We start from the raw sequence: 13,859 nt of genomic DNA, 5'->3' as shown, positions 1-13,859 counted from the left end.
CATGGTACCCCAGCAGGATTTACTCCATCCCTCTAGCTGCATGGTACCCCAGCAGGATTAACTCCATCCCTCTAGCTGCATGGTACCCCAGCAGGATTTACTCAACCCCCCTACCTGCATGGTACCCCAGCAAGATTAACTCCATCCCTCTACCTGCATGGTACTCCAGCAGGATTTACTCCATCCCTCTAGCTGCATGGTACCCCAGCAGGATTAACTCCATCACTCTATCTGCATGGTACTCCAGCAGGATTTACTCCATCCCTCTAGCTGCATGGTACCCCAGCAGGATTAACTCCATCACTCTATCTGCATGGTATTCCAGCAGGATTTACTCAACCCCCTTACCTGCATGGCACCCCAGCAGGATTTACTCCATCCCTCTAGCTGCATGGTACCCCAGCAGGATTAACTCCATCACTCTATCTGCATGGTACTCCAGCAGGATTTACTCAACCCCCCTACCTGCATGGTACCCCAGCAGGATTTACTCCATCCCTCTAGCTGCATGGTACCCCAGCAGGATTAACTCCATCACTCTATCTGCATGGTACTCCAGCAGGATTTACTCAACCCCCTTACCTGCATGGCACCCCAGCAGGATTTACTCCATCCCTCTAGCTGCATGGTACCCCAGCAGGATTTACTCCATCACTCTACCTGCATGGTATTCCAGCAGGATTTACTCAACCCCCCTACCTGCATGTTACCCTAGCAGGATTACTCCATCCCTCTAGCAGCATGGTACTCCAGCAGGATTTATCCCATTCCCTTAGCTTCATTTTACCTCAACAGGATTTACTACATGCCTCTACCTGCATGGTACCCCGTGAGGATTTACTCCATCCCTCTAGCTGCATGGCACCCCAGCAGGATGTATCCCATCCCTCAAGCTTCAATGTGACTTATCAAGATTTACTCGATCCCTCGAGCTGCATGGTACGCCAGCAGGATTAACTCCATCTCTCTACCTGCATGGTACCCCAGCAGGATTTACTCCATCCCTTTACCTGCATGGTACCCCAGCAGGATTTATCCCATCCCTTTACCTGCATGGTACCCTAGCAGGATTTACTCCATCCTTCTAGCTGCATGGTACTCCAGCAGGATTTATCCCATACCTCTACCTGCATGGTACCCCTACATAATTTACTCCATACCTCTACCTGCATGGTACTCCAGTAAGATTAACTCCATCCCTTTAGCTGCATGGCACCCCGGCAGGATTTACTCCATCCCTCTAGCTGCATGGTACCCCAGCAAGATTTACTCCATCCCTCTCCCTGCATGGCACCCCAGCAGGATTTACTCCATTTCCAGGCTGCGGGCGATTGTTTGCCTTGTTATTTTGGAGGGTGTGTGTTGATTGGAGATAACATTTCGTATAGTCTAAAATCGATTTAATGTCTCAGGATGCCCCGATTGGTGGATTTGTTAATTTGTCACACAATGGTGCAGACTTATTTCCTTGAACATTGACCTGAGGGGATGGCTTAGTGAATCACTGAAGCCTGATGATGTGAAATGTTCCGGGATCTACTCTAGCCAATGAATACAGAGAACATAACTGCCGCTTTCTTAAAATTGTGCACTGTTTATTAGAAACCCGGATAAACAATCACACAACGTATTATGTCGACAGTGCTTCACGCACTCTTAACCACTTTAATAGCTTTTAGTATGTCAATGATAAAGTATAAACTACCCTCTCAAGAAGTGTTCCTATCTCTGAGATGTGTACCAGGCAGGGCAAACACATAGACAAGCATCAGACTTTGAAAGGCTTTACAAATGTAATGTATTGATGGGCCGCTTCGCTACTTCTGAACACTCCAGCACGGGCCAATGAGTGCACACCGCAGGACACACCCTGCCTCTCTACCCAGTCTGGGGCGGTCGGGTAGCCTAGTGGTTAAAGCGTTTGCTCGTCATGCCGAAGACATGGGTTCGATTCCCTACATGGGTACAATGTGCGAAGCCCATTTCTGGTGTCCCCCGCCGTGATATTGCTGAAATATTGCTAAAAGCGGTGTAAAACCATACTCAGTTACTCAGTCAGTCTACCCAGTCTACGCTGTATGTATGGCAGCTGACAAGTACACATCCATACGACTACTAAAGCTACTGTGACACAGACAATGCGACCGCGATTCAACCTCTTGGCGACTGATTTCAGTTGCGACCGACTTGCGATCACTGAGGCCTGTGCAACTACTTCTGCCCACATTTGGAATTAGGGTATGATCGCCGATCAGTCAACGATAGGTTTTGCAACTTGTCAGTGATTGATCGGCAGCTGATCACCACAGATACTGCGAAATGTTTGCAACTGGTTCTTTTTGCAACTGAACAGGGACTGGTCGGTGACTAGTTGTCGATCGATCACTGATCAAAACATAATGCATATAAAAAAGGGTCCTTTTCTTAATCAAATCATTTCTTTGCAAGTTGTCACCGATGAAGCGCCGGTCGATCACCGCCTCATCACTGATCAATCACCAATAGGTGGCCACTAGGTTGCAAAGAGTCAACACCCTTGTGTAGACGAAACCGGTCGCCGCACAGTGGAAACCAATCAGCGATTAAAATAACACCACTTTGGGACCTCTAGGAGACCAATGAAACCTCCGAGCGACCAAAACGGTCGCAGCCAGTCTTTTGTGCATGTTCACAAGACTGGTTGCGACCGAATGGGTTTTGCGACCGCTCTGAAACCTTGTAGCGACCTCAGTGAAACCTTTGAGAGACCCCTGAAACCTCATTGCGATTGTCAAATATTTTGGTCGCCAGGAGGTTGCATCGCGGTCGCATTGTATGTGTGGCTGAGGCTTAAGTGACACACGGCTGGGTTTGCAAAGTTAGGCTGCCAGACAAAAAATAAAAATAAAAAGTTATCCGGTCCTGTTTGTGATAGGTTTATACATTGTATTTTAATTGTGTGACATTATCATTTGACACTTTAAAAATTCATTAGACACCCAACGCACCCAACGTCGCAACGTCGCTTGCCTGTTTGCACGTGCAGGACATACACGCTACTGAATAATTGCCATTCATGGAGGGACAGATAGGATTACGTTTATTCACTCTCCTTCTTGTGAGAAATCGCACTTTTCACCCCAATGACTGTTTGTAAACTGTGATTTTGATATTTGATGGTAAGTATTCTGTATATCAATCAGTGTGTCCATCTCATCAAACCTTTGCATTAACGTGTGTGTTTTGTCGTTTTTACTATAAAAACCTGATAAGCATACTTTTTTATCTGTTAATGTGAAATAAGGTTTATTGTCCGAAACGAATTCAATTTCAAAAATCTTTTAGAAGTTTCAGACAATCGGGATATTGTTTTGAAATAATAACCATTAACACACTTTCCATAACAAGAAGAAACATCTCCTATATGCAGTGTCCTTTGCCTCTGTTTGTGAATCACTATCAAATAGCGACGGGACAATCTTGTCCTATATCTGTTAATTTTTGTTTTTATTTTTGTGTGTAAAATAATTATTATGAGAAACAGTATGACGAATGATACATGTACTTTAAGTCAATATAATCATGCATTCATGTGCTACTACCGTGACCATAATCTTATCATAACAAAGGGGCGGTCGGGTAGCCTAGTGGTTAAAAGCGTTCGCTCGTCACGCCGAAGACCCGGGTTCGATTCCCGACATTGGTACAATGTGTGAAGTCCATTTCTGGCGTCCCCCGCCGTGATATTGCTGGAATATTGCTAAAAGCGGCCTAAAACCAAATTCAGCCACTCACTATCATAACAAATACTGTCAGCTGTATCAGACAGTACATGAATGTAAACCAGTCTGATTGACAATAGAATCAGGTCTACTCAACACCAATAAAATTCGTATTGTATGATGAATTGTATAATTGTATAATGTTGTTGGTTGCCATTGATTCACTATAAGTCAGTGAGCTTTGTTTACGCTGATGTGGACATTTTTCAATTATATCACGACTTGTCAGCTTGATGTTGGGGAAAGCCAATAGTTATGTATGCCTTTGACGTTCACTACTTTAGTAGAAAAAGCACGAGTACGGTTATGACAAACCTGGGAACATAATGAGAAGAAACTGGTATTCAAACCCACGATCGTAGGGTTCAAGAAAGCTTAAGGGACGTAACTCTGTTTGCGACGGCTTAGGGGTATCCCCCTCCCAACATACACGCCACACACGCGCGCATGCGCTAGGAACAGGCCGGGTAGATAATGGTTGTCGCGTCTCTACCGTCACCACAAGGTCATGAATTACATTTTGGAAATACAGCTCTGTGATTTGAAATTTGATATAGTCCAACTGCAGATTACATATCTCTTCTTTTAAATTGGAACCGGGGGCTTTAACGCAAGGTTTCAAATGTTACATCTCCATTTTACCATGACGATATTAGCGCTTTGAAAGGGATGCTCTCTCGGAACGCGAAATTACACATAGGTACAACGAACGGTCCGCTATCTGAGAACATTCCGAAAACAAATATTAATAAGGTTCAAATAACCGACCAAAGATATGAGTTTTGATTTCATCCCAACTTATTGCATATTTGGATTGTTAGGATTCAACCAAGTCATTTACTGGATATGACGCTAGCAGGATCACGGTCACTTTATCATCCCATTCTACCGGGTACCCTTTCAATGCTTAGTGAACAGAGGTACATTTCGAACAAAGCCATTTGCCGAAGGAGCCACCATATATGTGCTACATGGGCTACAGTTTTTGGGCAGAACCGAAGCCCTAGAAACGTTCAGGACCGACGCTTCTGAATTTCACCTGATTTGTGATCTGTGCGCTGTGCAGATGTCCACGTGCCACCACAAAACGCAAAAGGATTCATGGTGCCACCTGCTTTGACGTTGCAAGTCATTTTCTGTTGGAACATCCGGAAGATACACAGCTACATGTATTTACCAAAAGTCAGAGTCAACGTTTCTCTTCATTAAACATTCATGCATTTATGAGAACACAAAGAATTTTGTGAGTTCCCAGGACTATAATAGAGACACGTATCTTGGCTAAATTCAACGATAACTGGCGCATGGTTTAAAAGATATATATTATATATATTCCATCAACTATTGTTTGTAAAACCTGTGTGTGTGTGTGGTATAAGGAGTGATATTTTAAGTTGATAACTATAAGTTTGGTTTAACGCTTTTAACATTATTCCAGTTATATCGCGGCGTGTCAGCTTAATGTGGGAGGAAAGCCCGAAGTGATGCAGGTCTCAGACGGTTACCACTTCGGTGAAACCCAAGAGCACGGGTATGGTGCTGACAAACCTAGATACATAATCGGGGCGAACCGGGATTCGAACCGGCTATCATAGGTTTCTGGTGTGCCCAAGGGACGCAACTCTGCACAGGGAATCGCGGCGCCTTAGACGACTGGGCCACCAGTCCCCCCTGTCCGAGGGAATGGGATGCCCAAGTGTAGAGGCTCGGGTTAAAGGAAATCAGAATGCTAATTTTTTAGCAATATTTATTTTTATTATACTAACATTGCACTTATCGATGTTCTGGAACTAATTCAGGAAAAAGCAAAGTACATATCTTCCTGAGATACTACACACAACCAACAAGAACACTTGCCACTACTGCCAGGATTGAGAAGATTCATTCAATTTACAGGTAAATTTGTCACATGGACAAGCACATTTCCATTCACGACAGGGTAGACAGATGGCTCAAAAGTGAGCAGCCTGGTTGAACTCAAGCTCTCAAGTAGGGCTTTCCACGGCTGGGCCGTAGACGACACACTAAATAGAGTGTCGTCTGCTGACCCAGATCGAGCCATCTTGTAAAAACTATTCTACAATTAACCACCAGCTGTCAATCACGACTGTCCTGTCCAAGGAAGTGGGATGCCCTAGTGTAGAGGTCGAGTTCAAAGGAAATCAGACTGCTAATCTTTTAGCAATATTTATTTTCTATCATACAAACATTGTCATTATCAATGTTGTGAAACCAATTCAGGAAAAAGCAAAGTACATCAAGTTCATCAACATGATATCTTCTTGAGATACTATACACAACCAAAAAGAACACTTGTCACTACTACCAGTATAGAGAACATTCATCCAATTGACAGGTAAACTTGTCACATAGACAAGCACATTTCCATTCGATGCATGTTGCTCTTTCATGTATTATTTCCTGAAAGATAATGATAAACCTTCCTGCTACTAAATTCATAGAAGTTAGATGAACATTTGAAGTTAAGATTTTGAAGATAGCAAATGGTAGTTATAAATCGAACTTCCATCAGACAATACTACATCATGGAATTCTAAGTCAACAGTCTCAGTGCTGTCGTTTACTGATTACCTTTGAAAGTTGTAAGCCAAGGCTTCTCGCATTATTTTATAATTTCATGACTCATCTTAAACCAGTGGTGTCCCCTCGAATTAACTTTGTGACTTATTTTATTATTTACAGTACTCATGAAGAACACTTCATGTAGGATTAACAAGGGGGGAAAGGGGGAATTATAGCATAGACTTGCCAAGTATTTGATGATTTTTATCGCGCCCCGAAAATAAGTAGGATTAACCTGATATAATAGGATGACATTAAATTGAATTATATTTGCTGTTTACATATCAAAGGATGCTATATTGTTAAAGGCAAGGCTACTCACCCTCAACATGCTTAACACAGTATAAGTACACATTTGGGACCCTTCCCTTCGCTCACAAGGTCACAGGGGACAGCTAAAATTAGTTACATGTCCCTTCGATTTCAATTTTTTTTAATAACGTTTGATTGAGAATTGATGAACCTTATATGATCATGAAAGGAAAATAAATGAAACAACTCATTGAATTGGCTTGCATACTCCAAATATTTCGAACGTATTAGTGCCCGTCCTACAAAATATATGCCAAAGTAGCGTAAAACATTTGAAATATTACAATTTCCTATTAATTTCTCTATCTGGGTATTTGAGGGAATTGTTTCATTTCTGACGTTTGAAATATGGTTTGAAATTGTAAACTGTCCAAATTACGAGTATCCCAAATGGTATGCACACACATGTATATGTCATAAATTTGTATTGGTATCACTACCCCCAAGCACAGATGACATAACACAACTGTCAGGATATACTTTCGAGAATAAGGGTTTGCAGTTGTGAAATGATCCATCTTATCTGTCTGTTCTAAACTAACGGGCAAAAGAAACGCCACCAAACAATTTTCTGGTCTAAAACAATACAGACGCAAAAAGTAGTAACAGTTGATGTTTTATTATAAAAAAAATATATTCCAAAACGGTATGGGAAAATGACAAGATCAAAAACCATATTCTTAAAGTTTTGCAGACACGTTGATAATGCTGGGTGCACTGTCCAGTATTCGATCACAGCCGCAGCATTTGAAGTCAATTTCTTTTAAATTCGCGTGCTACACACGTGACTCAGTAACGGATGTGACCCCATCCAGCAACGTTGAAGGTCCTAACACGACATCGAATTGAGGACAAGAGTCTCCTGACATCCTGACTAGGGATCCCACGCCATTCCTCTTGCAGGGCAATTGCCAAGGCATCCCTCGTCATTGGCGGCTGTTGACGTTTCCGAACCCTGTGTCCAAGTTGTTCCCAGAGGTGATATGGCTGGCCACTGTAATACGGTCACGTTGTTGGCTTTCAGAAAGTCGCTAGTGACTCGAGTTCTGTGAGGGGCGGCGTTGTCCTGCTGAAACAGCATGCGTGGGTGTCCTTGCAGGAAAGGCAGTACCACAGGCCGAAAGACCTGATCAATGTAACGACGTGCAGTGAGATTTCCGTCGATGATGACCAGATCTGACCAGATCTGACTCTCGTCGCTTAAGAGCACTCCTCGCCAATTTCTCTGCTGCCACTGGTGTACAGTCCTGGCCCATCTCAGTCTGTGACGTCGGTGTAGAAACGTTAACGTCGTTCCCTAGAAAGGTCGATAGGCATCGAGACCATACAGGCGGAGTCGTCTAGCGACGGTCCTTCTGCTGACTGGATGTCCAAGGCTGTTCGCGGATGATGACGTCACATTTAGGAATCTGGACCTTAGGTTAAGCACTCGTAAATACCGGTCTTCATGTGGGGTCGTGACCTTGAGTCTTCCACTCCTCGGCCTGTCTGCAGTATTATTGGTTTGCCTATGACCTGTCTGGCGATGGTGCACTTGAAGGAGCTCATGATCCTAACAACGTGCTCCTGCATCTGTCCCCTTTGCAACATGCCGATGGCTCTCTCCTGCGCTGCGGTTAGTCGAAGCATGTTCCTTGTTTAAAACGGTTTCATGTGATGAGAGAGTACAATCCTGCTCATCAGTTTTATACCAGAATGTTTATGAAGTACTGCTCTCAGCCCCCTGCAGTTCTCCAACCATCCGTGCCATTTCTGTCCCCATAATAATCCATAATGTTCCTGTTAAAGGGGCACTGATCTAAAGCATTTGCCAGGGACTGGTTGTTGCCTTGTTCTTAGCTTAATATTCCCCGTGAGTCTTCGGATGAGACATGCAGAAATCTAGACTAGTTCGCGACCTGTGCTGCGCCTTTCGTAAGCGGATTTGTCACTTTTATTGATAGTTATCATATTCATATTTTTACAGCCAAAATGTGCAAAATATTTACTTATTAAAATATTCAGTTGTTTTTTACAAATTGACAGAAACATATGTCTATCTATGTTATTAATATGATAACGAATTCCAAACATTTTTATGTTTGATATCCAATCATGTGACTGAAAATGTTAGGATTAAAAGTACATTCCTTTTTTGTTGAGCTTCTAATCCTTGCATAATTAACCAATTGTGATGTTTTAATTAAGCCCTTGTAACGTCTTAATCATTTTTAGTCAATCTGTTAAATAAATGGACAGAGTTCAGTCAATTTGTAAAACGACTAAAATATTTAGACATTTTATAACTTTTCTGAGTAAATCACATTTTACAATTGACTGTAATATATACACGCTTACAAAGGAAAAGACTTGTGAAAACAACGTCTATCGAGCCTCAAAAAACTACCCAACTAAGAGGAACAAGAATGAATCTGTTCAATGCTACTTCAAACTAAGGAAAACAAAATGCAAACATCATAAATACAACCTACCTAAATTATGTGTATAATGTTAGGCAGCTTCCTTGTTCGAGGAATGTATCCGTGAATATCCACATAACAGAACAATATCCCACACGTCTGCAGCTGTACAGAGAAACTTATTCGGTGTCACGTGTCTCTGTAACAATCAAATATTTTAAGATATCGGGATATTATAACCCATGTTCTTTTCTCAACTGATCACTGAGTTTATTTCTAGTGTTTCACTTGGGTGTCGAGTCTCAAAGGTCAACTGAGAAAGACCACGTGACAACTATTTTCATAATGTCTAAGGTACTTAAAAAAAACATTGAGTAAGATAACAGAGAGCAATGAATCAACGTATTATCGGTTCATCCTTTGAACAAAATATGTTGTTTCGGCACTCCACGCCTGCCATGATTTGAGTGTATTGCCTTTGCTTTAGTAAAGCTACATGACATTCAAAAAAATGATGGCGTTTTAAGAACTTTCTTACCACTACCCCAAAACAGTTCTGTTCTGTCATGAAACTATCGGGATGCATTTGTCTCCACAGACAGTTAGTTGTTTTTCCCCATCAAGAGGGGATATACATTAATACTTCCTGTGATTTGGGAACAGCATTTAGCATTATTGTATATTTCATGGTGAATTTATACCAAAAACGCTAAATATAGGATATTTTTTTCAACTTTTGTACATATTTCTATTTTCTAAAATCTTGTGTTTTCTTGTTGAGACATATGGGTGTCCTACTTCTGGTAGATTTGCAAACCTAATGTATCTAGATTGTAAAGAACATATAATTATGAAAATATATTAGATTTTAGCCAAATTATACATGTTTTGCAAAACACAAAATGCAACCTGAAACAAGCAAAACGTCAATAAGGCTCGAATTCTCTTTAGCAAGGAAGCCACATAATACACTGTTCCTTCGTGGGGTCTGTTCCAAGTTGGAATGCAGGCAGTGGGCTTACCTGTAGTTTTAACTGTGGCATTCAAACCTATCCCCATAGCCATCAACTTATCTATCCACTGTGTACACTACAACGACGGGAGCAAAGGAAGCCAATTCCCCAGGTCAGCACTACGCCCAGTGTATTTTGATATGGGACTGCTCACCAGGGCCTATGAAATAGCTTGGTCGAAACGAGATGACTTAAGAAATGTCGTACCATGTGAAGGCGGGATGCACCTGTGGGGATGTTGGCTTGAAACAGCTTCTTCACGAATCTGGGGTGTATGCTCGTGGCAGTGTAGAACACATGTTATCAGGAAAAGATTTTCACCGAGCACTTGTTATCAAGAACCGATGGATGATGTCATCACACAGATCACAGCCGACATCACAACCAGACTATCTACAATCATTCAACTCTTCCGAGACCACGACAGGTCCACATCACCCACTTTCAAACTCTAGGATGACTTCTTGGTGAAAGTGATGCTTCCATTGAAGGTCTTTTGGAGCACAACTAGGAATGGACTTTGGTATGAGTACCAGGATATAAAAGCCGAGTTCTTGCCCCTCTTGTTTGGAACCAACTGTACCAACAACTCCCGCTACTTGCCAGTCACACTGCTGATGATGAGCAGGCTACCACAAGAGGTGGTGGCATGATTTGAAAATGGGGACTTTGTTGCAAAGCTGTCTTTTGGAAAGTTTGATGCTGCCTGGATGGACTACACCCTTGGGACAACAGGAAACAAGCCGCTGAAAGGGGCAGGAGGGTTAAGCGGTTTGACACTAAGAGGTCCAGCATATGCAAGATGGTTTCTGCCTCGGCCCATGATTGCACAGTGCACCACAAGATTCCGAGATGTAATCTGTCATGCTGGTCAGGTTGACGCAAACAGGCAGCCTCGGCACCACGCAGGTGGAAGAGCCGCACGGAAGACGTGGACTTCAGATATTAAAAAGATGTTACAGATGTTTGATGGAGCCTTGGTTGATCCGTTTGAGCTATCTGCAGAGACTTCTACTCATCTGGTGAAATTTGCAACTGGAGCAGTTGCACCACCACCAATCGAGGACAGCATGTGCAATGTCTTATCAAAGAGTGCCACCACATGGCATCAACTTTCATTGATGATCACTTCATATCACATGAAGGAGATGGTGTTCCCAAAATGACCCAATGTGATGCAATCCCAGGGTCAGGAATCAAGACCATGTCAGACATGCGGCAAAAGTGATAGAACGTCACAACGTGACTATCGATGGAGAGATGATGTACTTCAGGCTGCTTGTCGTGAGTGCAAAAAAAGAAGGTGCCTCTCAAAGGAGTTCTGTCCTTGGACAATGCTCCAGTGCCATTGAGCCTATTTGCAGAGGATGGTATCATGATGTCCTGTGCCAAGTCAGATTTCGTGCACAAGTTAGAAGAACGCATATTGGGTAACAAGGTGACAGCAATCCAAAGATGTGATGCTTTACTGTGTGATGGGCATGCATAATTACAGATGCTAGGTGTACCTATCAACACAGACATGATAGTTTTCAGGAACATGGCTGAGCGCTTCGTGTGATATGCATTTACAACAGCAGCACACTATCAGCAAATGATGTCCAGCAGACACACATTATCTTTGATAAGTACATGAATGACAGCATCGAAAGCCAGGCCCGTTCAAAGAGAGGTCAAGTCCATCAATACCATGTGAAACCTGATGTAGCTATCACTCAGAACTAGAAACAGTTCTCAAGTGAGAGTCAGAACAACACAAACTTTGCACAATACTACACTGAGTACATGATGGAACGTGCTCCTGCACAATTGAAGAAAGGGTAGATTAGGTGTGTCAGTGACGGTCAGGATGAGAAATGTATATCCATCACACAAGAAGGCATGATAAAGGTTACCAGGAAGAAGCGGATACAAGGATACTCGATGCAATAGCTGCAGCAGAAGATGGTGCTCAGACGATTGTGGTGCAAAGCCCTGACACAGATGTTCTTGTCCTATTGGAACACCTTCAGCTACAATCAAAGCAAAAGAAGTCTTCTTCTCGACAGGTCGTGATGGGAAACACACCCAACTGACCCGCTATATCCCTGTGCACACAATATATGATCTCCTCAGCATGGATCAACAGAAGATCCTATTATCAGTCTACTGTCTGACTGAATGTGATAGTGTGAGCTCTTTCTTTGGACATGGAAAGTGTACTGCCAATCACCTAATGATGCAGAAGGCTGGTCAGGTTCAACCTCTTGCTCTGTTGGGCCTTAAGGAAGGCTTGATCCCACAAGAATGTGTGGGGGCCATGTTTGGCAAGACAAACTGTGCTTCGCTAAATGCACTACGTTGTAAAACGACAGTCAAGAAGAACATTACGGAAAAGAAACTTGAAGATGCCTTCCGTCTGCATCTCCTTGTTCTTATCAGCTTCTGGTATGGAGACAGGCCGTTGTACCCATGGCAACACTTCCTCATGCTACTACACATGGATATGAAAGAAGCTCCGATTGCCCTGGACTCCAGCCCAAAATGATGAATCAGTCACCAGCTTCCCCAGAGCTGCTGTGTTCATACTTGTGATGGTGTTGGGCGCTACATTGAAAACCCTGGCTACTGCGGCCTGTGACTGAACGTCCTTGGTAGAGGAAGATGGATTGTTCTGTGCAAATCCCCGACACTGTCTGGATTAGATAGAGATACATCCGAGTCGGACCCAGAGTAAATCGTGAGAGAGCGGAACATTGACACTATAACAATATGTTTTTGGCGATAGCATGCGCGTGTTCCTAGCATTCAATATCTGACACAAGGATGGTTCACAGATGATTGTTCTGATTGATATATGAATTGCAATAAATTTAACAAAATATCAACAAGAACTAGTCGAGATTTCTTTGATATCATCCGGGTAATCACGGTCGAAAAACAATACCAAAAGCAACAACTGGTACGGGGAATTGCTGTAGATGAGTGTCCCTTTAAATCCATCGTGCTGATGTGATGAAGTCTTGTCATTTCACCCGTGCACTTTACATTACATATTGCTTTGATAAAGGCTGCGCGCTCCTTCCGTGCACACACACACACACACACACACACACACACACACACACACACACACGCACACAAACACAAACACTCACACACACACATACACTCTCATATACACATACACTCTCATATACTCACCCACAAACACACATTCTAAATCTCAAACGGCGTAAAACCATACTCACTCACTCACTCACTCACTCACTCAAACTCACGTGTATACAGTGCATGTGGCATCAAATACTTAATAGAATAGAAAAAGTTATATGATGAATGAATGATTAAAAAACATATATACGTTAAATGAAGTGCAAAATATTGCTTTAAAAATATTGTTTGGTTGACCTAATAAATGAACAACTTTTTTTATTAAATATCTTCAAAAACTAAACATATCGTTTTATTTAAAATGGCCATGGAGATGTCTTTATGTTGAGGTAATGTGTATGTATGGAATCCTAGAAGAGACATTGTCGCTTTGTCGCTCTTACAAAACAATCAAAATTATGTCGTAACCGAACACACGATCAGCTGATCAGCTGATCCTGTCAGTTTCGGTGTTCTACGAAATGAGAATTGATGAAATCAACTTCCCCGCCATCACTTATATATGAAGGAAAAGCTGAACCAAAGATTTTATAGATTTTTGTCTTAAAAGGTTTATTTTGCATTCTTATCGTCCCATCAGAGGAAGTCGAAAGTATGCGTGCTACATCAGCGTGAAGCCCACCTACAGTTAACCCAAG

General features: G+C 42.5%; 1 protein-coding gene across 1 annotated transcript in view; it reads left to right on the top strand.

The window, feature by feature from the left end:
* LOC139452392 (salivary peroxidase/catechol oxidase-like) overlaps window positions 1-13,859 on the top strand; it is a 163,198-nt gene that overhangs the window by 127,831 nt on the left and 21,508 nt on the right. The gene's annotated exons all lie outside the window — the stretch shown is intronic.

Source organism: Haliotis cracherodii, unplaced genomic scaffold (genome assembly GCF_022045235.1).
Source record: "Haliotis cracherodii isolate W230 unplaced genomic scaffold, xgHalCrac1.p SCAF_9, whole genome shotgun sequence".
Lineage (NCBI taxonomy): Eukaryota > Metazoa > Mollusca > Gastropoda > Lepetellida > Haliotidae > Haliotis > Haliotis cracherodii.
This window is presented reverse-complemented; position numbering and strand designations above follow the sequence as displayed.